Below are 18,818 nucleotides of genomic sequence, written 5' to 3' on the forward strand. Positions count from 1 at the left end.
ATCTAGGTAAAAAGTTTTACCTTCTCCTATACCCTTTCTTCCTCTTCTCCCTAGTCACAGTGTTTACTTCAACAAAAAATCCCAAACACCACCTAAAAGACAAGGGAAAGTAAATAGGTGCTTAGAGGGAACCAGCAAGAGGATATGGGTCAAAGAGGAAGGAATGATCATGAGGAGAAGAATTAAGGGAGGTTTTTTCCTTCGCCTTTTACCAAAACACCTGTGCCCATACCTCATTCTCTCCTCCCTTCACCTGTTCCCTCTAGTAACCATTATATTCTTTGGTTTGGTGGAGAGTGAAAAAGAAATTATAACCATCGAGTGTCAGAGAACATGAAATATAGAGGGAAAAAAATGGGAAAAACTGGGTAATCTTCAGTGTAGTTTTAACATTACCATACTGTTTTGCAACCATCTCAGGTCCAGTAGGTTCAGGTAGCTTAAAAGAGAAACTTGGAGTCCTTGATGTAATCCCCAAAGGTTTTCTGATAGTACGCAGGGGAACAAGCCAGCAGGAAGACAGCAACTCCCCCCACCTCCCCACCTCCCCACCTCCCCGCAAATCTCTATCTGTTCTTTCCTCTGGGCTTCCTCCTGCATTAGTACAATTAAGGCTGCAGGTGATAGCTACAAAAGCCAGCAGCGTAAAAGCCTGACCAAAGTTCCCGGTCTCCTTCTCCAACTTCTTCTCCCTGCTTAGTTCCACCCTCCCTTGGGTGGGGCAGGGAACATGGAATCTCCCCTTTTCTTGGGGACACCCTGTTACACTGTGACAGCACAGAACTTCTCACCATTTCTTAGCATGACACTCCCTATCACACTCACACACTGACAGGTGTTCTCTCCACCTGAAGAGTCCTATCACCCTCTTCTATATCAGGTAAGTTCCTAGTCATCAGTTCAAATGTCAACTTCTGTGAACCCAGATGAAATGTCACTTCTGTGAAGCTAGATGCAGTAGGTTGTTAACCTTCTGTCTCCTAATCTGTTCTATTATATCATCAAGTGCATTTTGTGCTTATTTTACAGATTAGACCAAGCTTCTTGAAGGAGCAGACCACAATTTATTGTCTTTGAATCACCAGTATCTCTCATATGAATAGGTAGTGAGTAAATGTTTCACAAAGGCAGGAAGAAAAGAAAGAATTTCGCTAACTTACGTTGCTCAGTGTTTTTGATCCAGAAATGCTGACACGCTGAATGAACAGGGAGTTGGTATTACTCGTTGAGGAACAGTGGTTTGTAAGTCTGTTAAAAGTTTGTAGAAGAAGCTGGGTTTCTGTTGACAAAAGATTACCAAAGTAATCTGGGAAATCAACCAGTGAAAACCAGTAGATCCCAGAGTAATAGAGCTCTATTCAGAAACTTTGCGTCTGATGAACTTTGCACCAAAGGTATCATGAATAACCCAGTTGCTGTATCTCTCCCACCCCAGTAACTATTAAAAGTGGCAGCTTCTTGCTTAGTTTCAGAGCCACAGAGCAGCCCTATGTAGTCACCCAGATTCATCAGTAACATTCTCTTTGCTGACAGGCTAATATTCCAGGCTAGTTTAGGTCATTGTCAACTCCTGGGGCCTTCTTTTAAAACCTAAGGTCATACATTCATAAAATCCTTCCTGACATAGCTGAGAATGCAATTTACACATACACTAAGCCCTAAAGAATGCTCTGTGGGTAGAGCTCAGCTTACTTGGGAGAACTTTGTTTGTACAGGGTTTCAGAGTCTGGGAAGAGGGATGTTTTCCTTTTCGCCAAGAACCCTGCCATAAACTGCTTTATATCAAGGTATTGTTTGGGAGTTGGTGGTGGTAGTAGTGTTTTCAACCATGGCTAGAGCAGAAAGTCTGATGCTGCCTGTGCCTTCTTAATCCTCAGATTAATGTAAATGTGCTCAAGGAAAACCTTAAACTATACTTTTTTATTATACCCTTGGGTTGTTTGCTAGACTTAAAACACAACAGTCTTAAAGGTGTAACACTTTGCATCCCTTTCAGTAAAGTATTTTGATTTAATTTTATCTATTAGCACCTACCTCGCCTCTCTCACTTTATTTTAGCTTCAGATATTTTCACCTTTAAGGTGACACATATGTGAAAATTATTATTTTCAAGTTTAGGTATTATGGATAATTCATCCAACACAAAATCATTCTCCCTTATGTTTGTCTTCTCCATTCAAGGATCACTAAGGGCTGGAAGCAGGAGAGTTAGTGAGGAGGGGCAAAAGAAGAGTGGACTTGGGAGTGATTGTAGTTGGGTTGTTGGCTAAAGCTGCCACTTATCCATGCAACCAGAATTCTCTAGGCCTAAGCTTTCTTGAGATAAATCCTGAATACAAATTTGATATAGGTAAAATTGCAGAGGCCTTAGAAGATGCCCAATTTCTGACCTTTCTTCCTTGACAGGCTCATAGAGCTGGGGAGGACAAAAAGAAAGGAGAAACTTCAAACTGAAGATTAGGAAAACTGTCAGTTTTCCCGGGCATTTGAATACGTAAATATGTAGATAGGATCAAACTGAGGATAATTTAACATGCTATTTCCCAGTGACACATCTATTATATCAGGTATAATTTTATGAGTCTCTAGCTACATTTTCAGACATCATTATTTTAAAAAGCTATTTAACTCGAGCTTCTGTAGCATCATAGAAATTTCTATAATAGGGAAATGTCTGCAGTTTCCAGATTCAGCCCAAATGTCAGTGATGGAAAACATCTTTATATTTTCAAAATATTACTTAACCACTCCTTCAATGAGATAAGAATAAGTTCATTCCATCAAAATAAAATTCATATGACAAATATTTAGCTCTTGAATAGATTTAAACAGACTATTTTCTTCAATTGAAGCTTCATCAAAACACTCTCTAGTCTCCTAACTCCTTTATTCATCTTTGATTCCTGAAGCTTGTAAAACTTTTTTTTAAAGATTTATTCATTTATTTATACAAGAACTGGGGTACAGGCCAGAGGCATGGGAGGGTGAGAGAATTCATTAGACACAGAGTGGGGAGCAGAACAGGCAGATGGACTGAAGACACTGCTGAGGGGAACAGTGGGCGAGGCAGGAGAGGTCAGCCACGCCATGTGGGTTTCTCCCTGGCCGGCGGGGAATCGAACCGGTGCTGCAGATGCTGTGGACAGCTTCGCAGCACAAGAAAACATGCAGTCACTTGACTGAATAGCAGAGTCAAGCTTACAGAAAGCAAGAGAAAAGATAACCCTAGGTAATTGAAACAGAGACCAATTAGCTCTTTCCCACTTTCCACTAGATCTAAATCTAACAGAAGAGCTTGAGATGTGGGTGCATTCCCTAGACAGTAGTATTAGTATCATCCCTTGGGGTCTTCTCAGTCTTATAAACTCTCAGCCCTCCTTCCAGATCTACTGAATCTAGTACTCAGCAGTCCGTGTTGCTACAAGCCCTTCAGGTGATTCTGATGATAGTGAAGTCTGAGGACCATTAGCCTAGAATAGACTATGAAGAAAAGAAATTACCATTCAGAATGATATTGTTATAAAAATTTTATTCTGTGCTTGAACGCAATTAAAAAAAAAATAGTCTCTATGGCCCTTAGGTAAGTATACTTTCAGAATAAAGAGCTTTCTGAAAGCCGATACCATCACAGACTGAGAGTTTCTGGAAGATTCTCAAAAGCTCACTTTTCCTAGCCTATCATATTATATAGAAATGTCTTAACTGCCTAAGTTGCCTTATATTCTAAGAGTGTACTGTGGAACTAGTTTCATGAAACACTTCTGTTCAGAATGGGTTTGATGCCCAAATATTTTCAGGGTACCCTGTGCTCCACAACATGGAAAGGGCTTCCTTGTTGAGAAGTCTTAAAAGGGAACATGTCTGTTTTTGTGTAATCCAGACCTCCGCAGGCTTTCTCAAAGCTTTTCATATGTGAAAGTGTGTAGGGTAAATAATTATCAGACTTTTCTGCCCTTCCACCATCAGTGTTGATGATAGATCCCTGCGGTCCTGAGTGTGTGCCTGATGGCGGGCACCTGAAGTAGGGTGTGGGCATATATGTAGGTGCTTGAACACCTGGGATGAGCCTGCGCTTATAAGGGCACCAGCCTATGGGGCTGCCAGGAGAGCAGAGCAGAACGGAACCACAGAAAGGAAAAAGAAAGAGCAAGCGAGAGCAAAATGAAAGAGAAGCAGAAGAGAGAAAACAAGAGTGCCAGAGAGCCCAGAAAGAGTGAAGACTTTCTGGGGGCTGGGAGGCCTGCCACCCCCCCTCCCCCACCCTACCCCTACCCCCCATCCCCTGCCTGCTGTGTACCTGGTAAACTCAACAAAAGCCTGGAAAAGCCCCGGAGGGCTCCAGGGCTCCTCCTTTACCCATCTGCTCAGGTCATAGATATCCTGCCCTGTGCCCTTCCTGCCTCTACAAAGTGTAATTGTGAATTTCCAAAAGAAGATATTCCCCTTTGGAACCTAGTTGTTCTTTTAGTTTATGGTGTTTGTCAAACTTATTTGACCATGGGAATCTTTTTCCTATGGATTGTCCTTTGGGACCAGAATCCTGCAGACTCTATTTTGGGAAATGCTGAGCTGAATAATAGAGAATTCCCAGCTTAGTATTCTCCCTAGAAATCAACCGGTTGACTCCTTTAATTCTGAACACCTGACTTGCCTCAAGTTAGCTAATTATTCTGGAGCCACGGGTAACCTCTATTTTCTGCGGTTGCAGACCTTGTAGATACAAGAATCATTTTTAAACATCAAATTTTGTGGATAAGGACCTACCTCCTACATACATACCCTGGATAAGATGAGTAAAATACTTGATTCCTGTCTGTTAAGAAATGGCTGAACAATGGATAATACTACAAGTTTTGAAGATTCCAGCTCCATTATTTGCTACCAGTAAAACCAAAGAGTAAGTTACATAAACTCTACCACTTTCTTATGTGTAAAATGGGGATAATAATTGTACTACCTTTGGGAGCTAATAAGAGGGAAAAAATAATCTGTAATATGGTTAACAGTGTTTGCCATACTGTAAATGCTGATTAAATGTTAGCTATTGTTTTATTGATTGATTTTAAAAAATGCACAATAGGAAAAATGCACAAAAAAAACTACAATGAAGTCCAAAATGCTTTTAAAGAATTTGTATTTTATTAAATAAAAATAGACTCCACATGCATTTGGGGAAAAGCCATATTTTATATAGGTGCAAATCATAATTTATTCATTCTGTAGTGTTTGATGTACATACTAATTTCCAGATCTTTGCATTAATTTTGCAACATTTGGGATTTACCACCTGTGGGTCAGGAAGCAATGGTTTATGTCAACATATTTTTTCTTAAAATAGACTATTTTTCAGAACATTTACACAAAGAAAGAGTGAGTTCTCAGTTTTCTTTGTTCCTTATTCCTGTGTTTGAATTCCCTTGCAGTTAATTTTTTATGTGTCTCTTTGAGCATGTTCAAAACCTGTTTGCTTGGACAAATCCGCAGAATTGGACAACCAGTCAGTGTCTTCTCCATTGTAACATTTCATTCAGAGTAAAATCTCTTCCTAAAGAAACCACTTTATCAATCAATTAATACTATATGCCCAGCATTTGAGTGGATACCTTTTGATAGATTGAAGACACTTTAAACCTCTCCTGTCACTTCAAGGAGCTTGTGATGTAGCCCAGGAAGTAAATTTATAATTTGAGATAATCCATGTACCCTACTAATGGTACTGGTGGAAAATGCTGTTGACGTTCAGATAAGGGCAAAATCAATGCAGGAGATTTAGATAATAATCCAGGCTTTGAAACAAACTCACTATGGGACCGTGGGCTAGATCTTAAGTTCTCTAGATGTTAGTTTTCTTATCTGTTAAAGGAAAGACTGGATTAGCTTTCTGCCAGCTACTGGTGGAAGACCTTTGTCCCCCATGTAATTTTCTTTTTTCAAAAGATTTATTTATTTATGCAAACAAGAACTGGTGTATAGGCCAGAGGTGCAGGGGGTGCCCCCTATGTAGTTTTTACATAGAATGCTCCCACACTACCTGAGATTGGTACTATTTTTAGCATGTGACCAAGAGGCACCCAGGGAACCCCAAACTATTAAGAGGTACACACTCTCAAAGAGATCCAGCCATCTGCTGCACAAAGGCAAAGGAAGCATATTCTTAATGTGAAAGATCTTTGATAGAAATATTGTGCACAGAGAGAGAAGAATGTCCTCATAACAGTTTCCCAATACCCACCCCCGCCAAGTCACCCATCCTCTTGCGGGCAAGTGCCCAGCAAATGGGATCAGCCTAAATCAGGGCAGTTGAGGTCCAAAAACTTGCCATAAGTCTAAGGTACCTACAGGTGGGGAGCCACAAGAAAGGGGTCTGGGACAGGAGGGATGCAAAAATGCAGATCAAATTTGCTTTATTCCTTAGAAATTGCTTTTGATTTTTTTTAATTTAATTTAATTTTTTATGCTTTATCTCTACATTTAGTTAGATCTTCCATAAATTCTCTCAGCAATATTTTACATTTTTCAGTAGACAGGTATATATCTTTTGTTAAATTTATTCAAACAGGGCCTCCCCAGTGGCGCAGCGGTTAAGCGCTGGGTTGTGAACTGCCCGCAGCCTCTGCAGCCGGGCAAGGGTCCAACATGGCGTGCAGACCTCTCCTGCTGCCCACTGCTCCCCTCAGCAGTGTACTTCGGTCCTTCTGCCTGTTCTGCTCCCTGCTCTGGCTCTGGTGAATTCTCTCACCCTCCCGTGCTTCTGACTGTACCCAGTGCTTGTGTAAATAAATAAATAAATCTTTTTAAAAAATAAATTTATTCAAAGAAATCTGATACATCCTCCAGAGCCACAAACTGATCAGTTAAACTAATAAATTAATTCAGTAAAGTTACAGTATATAAAACCAACATACCAAACTCATTGAGAGGATATTTCATATTAAATGTTCTTATAATAATTGTAATTATAATAACAAAGATCATATACATGCAAAAAAATGCAGATCAAGATAATAGCTGCCATTGTCTCTGCCAAGGACCCTCTCCATATGTGTCTCACCCACATGTCTCTTCCAAATGTCTACATGTCTCTCCTCCATGTGTCTCATCCAAGCCTCCTTCCTAGCAGTACAAGGGTGCAAGTCAGGTGGCAGAAACAACAGAGTGCCCCCTATATTCCCTGTTATATAGGTCCACCTAGCCACTCAGTCCCACCCCTAGTTCTCTAGCTCCCCTATTCAGAAAGTCCAGTGCATAGCATACTGAAACTTGTAGCCCAAGGCAGCTGCAGGTAAGTGGGAGGCAGAGAAAACAGCACCCCTTCATTGCATTGTGATGGAGATGCATTGCATCTCCCCCTTTTATGGAGATGTATTCTATAGCACTATTAGTGCACTCCATTTTCCAGATAAGAACACTGATGTTCAACAAGGTTATGAACCTACTGCCATATAGTAAGAGGTTGTTTCAGTACTCCCAAGTTTTTCTCTTCTCTCTTCTTTTTTTAATCAGTACAAATTTCTCTTATGCTGGGGTGAGAAATGGTTTCAGCTGAACCATCTGAAATGAGCGAGGGCAGAGATCCAGTTACACTGTGGGTCTAATTCAATACCCCAGAGTGCATGGTAATGTATAGTGCAACTCCCTCTGTGAATCCCAGTAAGCCTTTAATGTGAGGTTATGTCTGTCCCCAAATACCAGCATTATCATGGAGCTCAACTGAACATGCAGTTAGTTTGTTGCTCATTCATTTATCTTTCCTTTAGGGAAAAAAACAAAAAAACAAACCCTGGTCATTTTTAATTGTCTGTTTTTTCTAAGCTCTCAATTTCTTAAATAAAGCTCTCCTTGCTATCATGTACATAGAAATATTGTTTTCTCCCCACTGCTTACAAATCATAATCCTGTAAATAATCACTAGTAAAATATCATGTTTGGACTTTTAACAAAAGAATGAATATATTGACTTTCGTTTACTTTGCTCCATTGAGAGTTCAAAACTATTCTATATGTGATTTTGTCTATCTCTAATCAGTGTTTGCTCCTGTCTTTGTGTGGTCTACTTGAATCTGACCATTTAGAGATGGAAGAGCCAATAAAGAGATCTTAAACTTTTGCTCAGTGCTTATTTTGTTTCAGGTACCAATCAAGGTGGATGTTTAATCTTCACAACCACCTCAGAAGTTTTGAACTACTGTTTATGCCATTTTGCAAATAAGGAAATTTACAAATAAGGAAAATGGAAATGCAAGCAATTTGTTCAAAGTACGTAGCCATTTAGGAGAGATGAGTTAAATTCAAAGAATTTGACATCATAACCTAAGGCCTGGGGCTCCCTGGTGGCAAGAGGGTTGTCTCAGCACTATGAAGCACTCTGCAGTCACTTCAGCACAAGTTGTACCCCCAGCCAAGTAGATAATCCACATAGCACAACATATCTCTCCTGTCTCACCTGCTGCTCCCCTCAGCAGTGTATTAAAGTCAATCTGCCTGTGTAGCTCCCCACTCTGTCTCTGGTGAATCCTCTCACCCTCTGTACCTCTGGCCTGTACCCCAGCTCTTGTATGCATAAATAAATAAATCTTTTTAAAAAAAAAAATAAACCTAAGGCCTTAGCCTTTAGGCTGTACTTGTCCTTCACCCAAAGGAAAAAAGTCAGATATGTTGGGGGACATGGAGAATCAGTTTCTCTTCTCCTTTTCCTTCTTCTTTGTTATTTTTTTTAGGTTGAGCTGGTTTAGATGGAGTTTACTTGAGCAATGGAAGAAGATGAATGATTTAGGCTAGGAGAAAATTAGCAGCAAGGGAAGGAAATTAAGAAAGGGAACATTTTGGATATATACTTACATCTCATGCACGCCCCTTTCCCGAATGGAGAGCTGTTTCCTGACCAAGTTTCCCAGTGAAAGAGATCATTCACAGCTAGGAAAAGCAGACCCCGCCACAGGCAGGATTGCACTGCCACTGCAATCCCAGTTAGTGAGAGTTGAAGAAATTAATAGCTTGCTGCCATTTCTAACGTAGTTCAATAATTGAAAGTCTAAAAATTGATCCTAATCTTTAAAAAAGCTAGAAGGGCTTCAGGAAATTACTGTCTATTCTTATCATGCTGCTGTGTTTTATTGTCATGATAAAATCACGTTTGCTATTTTCTGTTCCTCCACTAATAGCAAGGCTTTAAATTATGGAAGAAGAATGCTAAAGCTTCTGCTGTCCTGTCTTTCTCCTCTCTGTTTTGAGAGTTGGACTTTTTGAGCTTCCCTCTCTCTATCTTGGAAAGGCTCACTTTCTGTTGGAAGTCAGGTCCAAGTCCTGCTTTGTGCCTGCTAATATGAAGGGCAGAGTTGAGGCAGCTGAATGAAGCAGAGGAATGTTTGAGTGGCAAGGGAAGAAAGTTGTTGACTTTTCTTAAAATACTTTTTATAATATCTCATATAAGGCTAGGTTTTGTGGCTCTCCCAGTTCCCTGACCCCCACTGTTAAATACATGTGTAGAATTATGGTGTGTACCGAGGAAGTTAAAAAATGAACCCCACTGTTCCTATCTCCACAGGCATCTGTGAGGGTGTGACAGGGTGAATGGGCCCTTTGGGAATTCTAAGGGGAATCCTCTGGAGCCAAATTCCTCAACCCGGGCAAACTTCCATCAGCTGTGTAAATAGTGTGGCAATGTGTGGAGGCCACAGGCAGTTTCCTGATAGTCAGCTACTGTGCCCAGGTAGTTAAAAGGATTCATGTTCCATCCTGAGGCTTGCAGGATGTGAGTTGAGTCTTGTAGACCCTGATAAGTGGGTGGGTGGGTAGAAATTTCCTCTCCAATGTATGTATGTAAGGGAAGCGGCCTGATTAAGATAGGTAGGGCTGGCTGACCATACCTAAGAGAGGATTTCTGGGTGTCTGAGTAAAAAGAAAAACAAAAAACAAACAACTGTGCAAACTGAGGACAGAATTGGACACTCACTGGCAAACGTCCATCCCAGCTCAAGAAATTCCTAGGGATAGGCATAGGACATTGTGCCCTAACGTTGTTTATTTAGCTGTTCTTTAGAATGTGAACATAAAGCCAATTCATATATCGAGTTTCTTTTCCCAAGATCTGAAAGAAGGCAGCAACCCTACAGGCTTTCTGTCCATCAAGTCATGCCACCTATGTGTGCTGGTTCCTCTGCTGGGTGTTAGTTTGCAGCTACATTAACCTCAGCTCTTCCTTCTACAGAAATCTGAACACTTGCCTCAGCTCCTCGATCTAAAGTTATTTTAGTTTTCTTATGCTTTTTTTTTAAGCAGCCTTCATTACGTGATCTCCGATTTGTGTATTTAGTTTAAACAAATGAACAGGAAGAGAGATAAAACAACTAGGTCCATACAGTCTTTTAGGTGCATTTGCACACATTCCTGAAAATATGAATAAATCTGTGAGACTCAAATGACAATTATAAGCAGCATCCTAGTACCAAAGAACTAAAGATGTTAAATCATCCCTAAATGTTTGGTTTTTTTAGAGCTCATCTTAACTGCATATTTCTAGCACTTTGTGTTCTTTAATTGAATTCCTTCCCTTCACCACTGAACACATGGAACACTGGCCGAAGTGCAGCTATCTTCCAAATGAGGCAAAGGCTTCTCTGCTTTTAGCATGGCTACTGTTTCCCACTTCATCTTTTTTTTCCCTTTATTTTCCATCTGCTTTAATTGTACTAAGTTAATGAGATTTATCCTCCTTATAGGTAGCCATGTTTATTTTTTCCATGTTCAGCCCCACTTTTAGAGATGCAGATAGATAGAACCCATCAAAATATTCAATAATCACTTAAACAAGTGCCCTTGAAAAACAGTGGCACCACACTGTCCAGAAGAACAGCTGTAGCCATCAGTATGCAGTTTCACGTGATCAATTTCAGTGTTATGTTTCTCCTTTCTTTCGTGTCCTCTCAACTTGCCTAAACTGTTTCAGGAATTGCCAAATACCAGGACTACCTACTGATCTGTGTATATTTCCTTGAAGGGATCCCTTTTCTGGCATCTATTAGTGGTGTAGAACCACCAGAATTGATGTAAGGCAAATTCAGGGGCAGTTGCTTTTTTTCTGTGTTCATGGTAAATAAGTCTGCTTCACAGTGATTTGGGAAAAGTCTGTCTCTCAGGTAAATCGCAGTGTGCCTTTCATATATTGTTGTTTTTTCCTCTTTTTTAAACAATTGAATGTTTGAACCATTGTTGTTGCTTTTAAGGCTCCATGTGTTAAACACATACATGGATAGTTGTAACTAGAAATTTAATAGTAATTTCAAAAGGGAGGGAGGAAATAGAAACCAATGGAGGGCTTGGCTCATTCTTTGTCTCTGTGACCACATTTACTGGCTTATTATGATCATACTATGGGAATGTATTGTATTAGACTTCATCTGCATCTTAATATAAAATAAAAATAAGTCTTTAAAGCATTATAAACATTAACAATATAGATTCTGGAGGACAGAGTTGAATCCCAGCTCCTGCACTTTCTAGTTGTGTGATTTCAGAGAAGTTAATTAATCTTGCTGCACCTCAGTACCTTCATTTGTAAAATGGGGATAACCGTGCCCATCTCTCAAGGTCTTATAACATTAAAATGCAATTGTACAATTTTTTATGAAATCATTCAGTGTTATTCAACCAACATAGGTTTATCTCAAAGACTTCTTTATGTGGTCTAAAAAAAAAAACAAACCTCTGTTTTTCCATTTCATCTTCAACAGTCACTGGTGAAATAATAATAGCCAGTGGTGGAAAGGGCATGAAAGGTGACTGAGGATGTATAAATGCAAGTGTGCTTTGGGGTTAGACAAAATGGGTCTGAATTTTGGTGTCATCACCTTTTCCCTGTTTGGGGATGGTTTTTTATAAATCAGTCTGTTGATTGAAGGTATTGATCTTCCCTTAGACCCTAACATATAATCACCCTTTTTTTCCAGATTTGTGACATTGGAACATTTTCAGAAATTGAGATATGAGGTAACATAGAATTGCCTATTTTCTTGTGATAAGAATTCCAAGCCAGATCTGGAAATGGGAGAAATTAAAGAGGAGGTTTCCGGAGATAGAGTATTCTGATTTCCTCAGAATCTAAGCAGTAACAGGCTGAGGCAAACACATTTTAAATCACATAGATTTTGCATAAGGAATCTGTGAGCTTTTAGGGATATTCACTCTAGGTGTCTTTTCAAAGACCATGACTACAACAGTTTGACAGATTCTTGCAATGAGTGGTCTCCCATTTACAAATTCCAATTTCTAATGTGAGGTCCCTTTCAGTGTTAGGGACAATGTTCAGGCCCTGGAGTACAGAGAGTTAGGTTCCAATCCAGCTTCTGCCATTTTTTAGCTATATAACCTTGGGAGAAATGAATCTTCAGCAATTTTGAAAGTTGGTTTATTCATTTGCAAAATGTGTATAATACCTAACATCCAGGGGTTGTAAAAGAGGAAATGTTTTGAAAAATTTTTGTAAGTTCTACTTCCCAAATGAAGAGTTTTAGTAATAGATTATCAAAGGATTCTCCTGTATTCTATAAAACAAATGAACAAACAAAAATATATACAACATAATTTACTGATATCTGAAACTACAATAATGAGAAATACAAACAAATGCTTGTGAAGCAATTTTCTTTTACAATGTAACACTTTCGTATGAAATACTAGGGCAAGGGCCAAGGCCAAGAAATATTTAGGGCTTCCACAACAACTTCCCCTCCAGGCAACAGCAAGAAAAAAAATGACCAAAAAAATTTCCACTTTAGCACACAGGGCATCTCTACTATTTGTTACTTAGAAGGTTTTATAATATTAAAAGGAAGATCAATTTAAGTACAAAATAGCTCAAACAAAATTTAAATCTTAGAGAAATAAATAGGCTATTATTTAGATAAAGCTTAGTTTGTATAGGCGTGTCAAGTTGTGACTTGATTGTGGCAAGATGATTAACTTGTCTTGAAGTACTCGCCTCAGTCTGAGTGGTAGCAAAAAGCTCAGAGGTCATCAGTCTTCATTTGATCATAATGCATGAGAGAACAAAGTCACTCAGCATGTTCCAAGTACCATCCTATGCACAAATATTTTTATGAGTCTATTCTTTTTTAAAAGATTTATTTATTTATACAAGATTTATTTATTTATAATGGGGTATGGGCCAGATGCACTGGAGGGTGAGAAGATTCACCAGAGTGGGGAACAGAACAGGCAGACTGACGATATACACTGCTGAGGGGAGCAGCGGGCGAGACAGCAGAGGTCTGCCGCACCATGTGGGACCCTCGCCAGCAGGCCAGCTGGGATCAAGCCAGTGCTGCAGAGGCTTCAGACAGCTTCACAGCACAACGCTCAACTGCCTGCACCGCCAGGGGAGGCCCCTAAGGGTCTATTTTATGTAATAAGTTGCTAGACTTATTGCGGGGACAGAAGGAACGCATGAGTATAGTAACAACCACAACTAGCATCTCACTCAACAGTAGAAATCTTTTCCTCTGAAACCTTTTCCTTTGAGATAAAAAACAAGACAAGAGTACCAATTCTTGCCACTTTTATTCAACAAAGCATTGACAGTCCTATCTAGAACAAATAGGCAAGGAAAAGAACTAAAAGTCATCTAAATTAGAAAGGAACAAGTAAAATTGCCACACTTTTCAGAAGACATATATATATATATATATATATATATATAGAGAGAGAGAGAGAGAGAGAGAACTCAAAAGACTCCACCAAAAAAAAAAAATTGTTGTAAATAATGAATGAATTCAGTAAATTTATAGGATGCAAAAGAATACACAAAAATATGTTGCATTTCTGTACTTAATAATAGGCTATCAGAAAGAGAAAATAAAAAGAATCTCACAGTCAAAAGGAATAAAATACTGAGGAATAAATGTAAATAAGGAGGTGAAAAATTCTTATACAACAAGAACCTATTTTCTTATTTTTAAAATTATTTTAAAAAATTTATTTATGCATACAAGAACTGGGGTATAGGACAGAGGTGCGGGGGAGGTGAGAAGATTCACCAGAGACAGAGTGGGGAACAGAACAGGCGGATCTACTGAAGTATACTACCGAGGGGAGCAGCGGGTGAGATAGGCGAGGTCTGCTGCACCAGGTGGGTTAGTTTCCTGGCTGGGGATGGAACTCATGCTGCAGTGGCTGATGATAGCTTGATAGCACTGAGACTTTAACCCCTGTGTCACCAGGGAGGCCTCCCATTTTCTTTTTCTTTTAATCAAGAACAATATTATAGTTAAATGCATTATTGGATCTCTTGGTATATCAGCCATTGAACTGAAAAAGAGGTAGTTGAATCTCATCAGTGGAATATCCATGATTGATAGAAATACTTAAATATTTCCTAATTATCTTTTTGGAGAAATAAGTAATTATGTGAAATAAATAAATAGCAAATGATAAATAAAATAATTAAAATAAGTGATAATAAAAAGATAAGAAATAAATGATGTGAAAGTGAATATAACATGAGCCTTGCCTTAGAGTTGCTGTTGACAGGGCTTATGATAACCAGTGGATATGTTACAGGGTAGGGACCGGGGCACCCCAAACCGCACAAACCTGCCTACTCTAAATGGTTCTGCCATTTGCCGCAACAACACAAAACATATGAGACTTTAATGGGAAGGAACATTAATACAATTAGTAAACAATACAGGAAAGGCAAAGAATGTAGTTTCTAAATCAAGCACCCAAAGTTACCCATCCCCTCGTGGGTAAAAGTCCACCCAAGCAGAATTGGCCCAGAACAAGGCCCCAAAGCCTGCCACAAGTCTAAATCATCTTCCAGTGGGGACCCAGAGAAAAGGATCAGAAACAACCAGACAAGACTGGAAGGAAAAGAGCAAAATCAAAATCAAGACAAAAACTGCCATTGTAACCTCTCTACAGGTCTCTCACCCACATCTGTGTCACCCAGTCCACGACCAAAAGACAAGCACAGTTTCTTCATGTGTCTCTCACCTCCATGTGCTTCCTCCAGGTCTCCTTCTGGCTCTCCATCCTGCTTCCTTCCTTCCTCAGTCTCCTCTGCAGCTTCTTCTCTCCCTTCCACCCTCCTTTTTGGGTGGGGCAGGGAACCTGGAACCTCTCCCTTTCCTGGGGACCACCCTGTTACAGATACAGCATAAGGACAAGTAGGTATGACTGAGGGGGTTGTACTATTAATAGAAAGAGAAGATACAAGATAAGCAGTAACTATGGAAGCAAACTGAGATATCTGATTTGGGGCACATTGACTCCAAACCCAGATGAAGATATACAGGAGCATTTTAAAAAGTATTTCATTTTTGTAGAGATAGGGCGAAAGATGTAATTTCAGGGTCATTTTCATTTAGGTGATAGCTGAAGTTATAGATGTAGATAAGATATTTAAATGAAAGGAATATGGAAGAAAGAGCCAAGGGTAGAAACTTTAGAGAAAAGTAACATGTAGACAATACACTGAAAAGAAAACAGGAACCAGAGAAAGTATGTGAAAGTTTAGCAAAGAACTCAAAGATGACTGTGATTCTGAATCCAAAGTGAAAATAAAAGCTAGCCAACAGTGCTTGGTATAATTGATCCAGTGCACAATCCTGGACAAATTGGTGTAAAGAGATACTTCTTTTCTATATTGAGATATAATCGACAAATAACATTATTTTCAGGTATACAACATAATGGTTCAATACTTGTATATCTAATGTACAGCATGGTGACTATAGTTAATAATACTGTCTTGCATGGTAGCAAGTTGATAAAAGAGTAAATCTTAAAAACTCCTATTGTGTGGGCCTCCCTGGTGGCACAAGGGGTTAAGACACAGCCTATGAAGCTATCCGTACCCACCGCAGCATGAGTTCGATCCCCGGGCAGGGAGCAACCCACATGGTGCAGCAGACCTCTCCTGACTCGTCCGCTGCTCCCCTCAGCAGTGTGTTTCAGTCAATCTTCTTGTTCTGCTCTCCACTCTGTCTCTGGTGAATCCTCTCTTCCCCCACACCTCTGGCCTGTACCCCAGTTCTTATATGCATAAATAAATAAATCTTAAAAGAAAACTGTTATCATGAGATGCCTCTTTTTCGGGACACCTGAGTTATCCTTGAATCTTTTGGCGTTTGGTTGTCATCTTTCTGCTACTTTCACATCTTTCCTTTTGTAGCAATTTCTGAGTCCTTTCATTTTGATCAGCCTCTCTGTGGTTGCTTTGGCAGCTTTGAGTCTTTGTATTGTTTCTTTTTTGCCTGAGTGCTTGTGGGAGAATGCAGAGCACAAACTCTCCGAGGCAACCCCGTAGGGTAATCTGACACTGAAGCTTAAGAATGTCAAAGAAATGAAAGCAAGTCCACCTGGGCAAACCATTGAGGCTGGCCCTTGGGTGTTCCCCTTTTAGGGCAATCAAGCACCAATAATAATAATACCATATGGTTTAGGATCTAAGCACAAACCTACCTTGATTTACCTTAAAATTTCCTGGAAAAGTTTATTCTAGCTTCTCATAGAACTTTCTAATTCCTCCTTAACTCTTCCCACTACACTAATGTTTCTATTTCCATGTTATTTTATACAATTACTAGCTCATTCCTTTCTTTGCCATTCAGAGTCTTCTGAATGAGCTCATCTCCACTGAAAGCAGCTTAAATTTTGAAATAGTTACTGAATAACTTATGTTGAATGCATTATGTACTTGCAGACAGTGGTAGTCTCATATTTGTCATAATCACATTTTCATGTGATAATGTATTATACATCAATAGTCTGTTGGCAGTGCATTTAGTTCTAGTGTGGGAAAGTTGTAGGCATGGATCAGGTTCATTTTTTATTTTTCTGCTAAGGTGGATTGTGATGGCGATATTCAGTATAGAATCATATACCTTACTCTATTAAATTGTCACTATAAGTGCAAAAGTAAAATTGAACTTTCCAAACAGAATAAGAACATTTTTATTTTTTAAAAGTGTTTTTCTGTGTGTTTTGTTTGCTTTTGTTTTCATTTTTAATAATGGGCTTGATAACTTTTAAAATATGATCTTGTTAAATAAGACAAGTTGAGATTTGAGTGACAGCAATTGAAAGATGACATGGACCTTTATTGAGTGTGAGTCAAACAAGAGTTGGGCTTTTTCTTTCTTTTTGTTTATTTTTAATATATTTTTAAAAGCTTCCCTAATTTTCCAAAACTTTGCACACCAAAGTTTAATGATCACTGTTTTTCTGAAATGACTTCTAGAATAAGTCATAAAAACTGAGCATAATTAGGAAACTATCTTGGAAGAGTTGAAAAAACCAAATATGCTAAAAATCTGTGATTATGTATGACTATAGACGTAATAAAATAATTTAGTAAAGCCCTTAAAAAATGAAGAGGTCTTTCAGAAAGTATGTGGAAGAATGGTGAACTTCACAAAACTGAAAGGTCAATATTCTATTTAAATATTTTTGAAGAAATAGAAGAGTCCCAGGCAATTTCAAATTGTGTTTAATTTCCATTGCTGAAAAAAAGTACACAGCACTGGGAATAGCCTCATAATGTTGGTTTGGTAAGTGAGCAACTGTTCTTCAACCTACTTAGGCAGAGCAAAAGGAAATGGGCTGAAACTAGAGCATGAGGGATTTAGGTTAGAATGTAAGTATTTTACAACTAGGAGGAATATTGGAACCACTTCCTAAGAAGCATTATGCAACCTCTTTCTCGAGCATTCTTTAAAAATAGGGTCGACTTTCATGTCTGCTTTAAATCTGGTACTGCCCAAAGGTGAAGGAAAACCAACTGCTTTGTTTCATGCCTCTTGTATAATTTTGAAGACCTTTTAAAGTCTATTTCCTCATTCCAAATATTGGAAGCCAAGGATTTGTGTTCTAATACAGCATCATGCATTTTTATTTTTTTTATTTTTTTTTTATATAATACTGGAAGTCCTAGCCAGAGCAATAAGACAAGAGAAAGACATCCAAGGAATCCAAATAGGAAAAGAAGAAGTCAAACTATCACTATTTGCAGATGATATGATAATATACATAGAGAACCCCAAAAACTCCACAGAAAAACTAATTCAACTCATCAATCAGTTCAGTAAAGTGGCAGGATACAAAATCAACACACAAAAGTCAGTAGCCTTCCTATACACAAACAATAAATCTGAAGAAGAAATAAAAAAAAAATCCCTTTATTATTGAAACAAAAGCATCATGCATTTTTAAAATAGTCTTTCAGAAATGTGTCTAACTTTGCTTTTTTATTCATTTCCATGGGATAAAAGAATTGCTAAGCACATTCACTCTAGCACCACCTCCTTTTTTTTTTTTTTTTTTTGTTTGGTACACTGTGTTTTTGGTCACATGTATATACAGCAAAGTTCAAATAAGTAGTCTCAGGAACCTTTTCTGGCAAACTTTGACAAATCAAGTTTATGCTTTATAATGTATAATAATTACACGTGGAGAAAAGAGGCAGAGGGCCCAGAGGTCTTGGCAGCTGTACTGTCTGGTTAGCAAAGGAAGCAAGTTACAAAGTTTGGACATTCAGTTCTGAGACATTATTCCTGAGTCAACAAGATTTTAATTATGTATGTGGCTTAGAAGAGACATTTACGCAAGAGGAACATACTGTTGTCGAATGTGTTTGTGATTTTGCTCATGGTTCAGAATTGGAAAGAAGCCCAAAGTCATTTCTGAAGGTACATAACTGAATTGAGGGAACATAGAATAATGATACCTCTCTCAGGGGCAGGAAAATAACCAATATCCCAGGCTCTCCCTTCCCACTTCCTTGCTGAACATAAACCTTTTTTCTTTTATAGTTTTCTTTTTTT

General features: G+C 38.8%; 1 long non-coding RNA gene across 2 annotated transcripts in view; it reads left to right on the forward strand.

Moving 5' to 3' along the window:
• Positions 1–763: 763 nt before the first annotated feature.
• LOC119235742 (uncharacterized) overlaps positions 764–18,818 on the forward strand; it is a 36,455-nt gene continuing 18,400 nt past the window's right edge. For both annotated transcript variants that reach the window (XR_005122901.2, XR_005122902.2), the window contains exons 1-2: positions 764–880; positions 4,709–4,897. This is a non-coding gene — a long non-coding RNA (uncharacterized LOC119235742). The remainder of the gene's footprint in view (positions 881–4,708; positions 4,898–18,818) is intronic.

Source organism: Talpa occidentalis, unplaced genomic scaffold (assembly GCF_014898055.3).
Source record: "Talpa occidentalis isolate TD23 unplaced genomic scaffold, MPIMG_talOcc4v2.1 talOcc4.9, whole genome shotgun sequence".
NCBI lineage: Eukaryota > Metazoa > Chordata > Mammalia > Eulipotyphla > Talpidae > Talpa > Talpa occidentalis.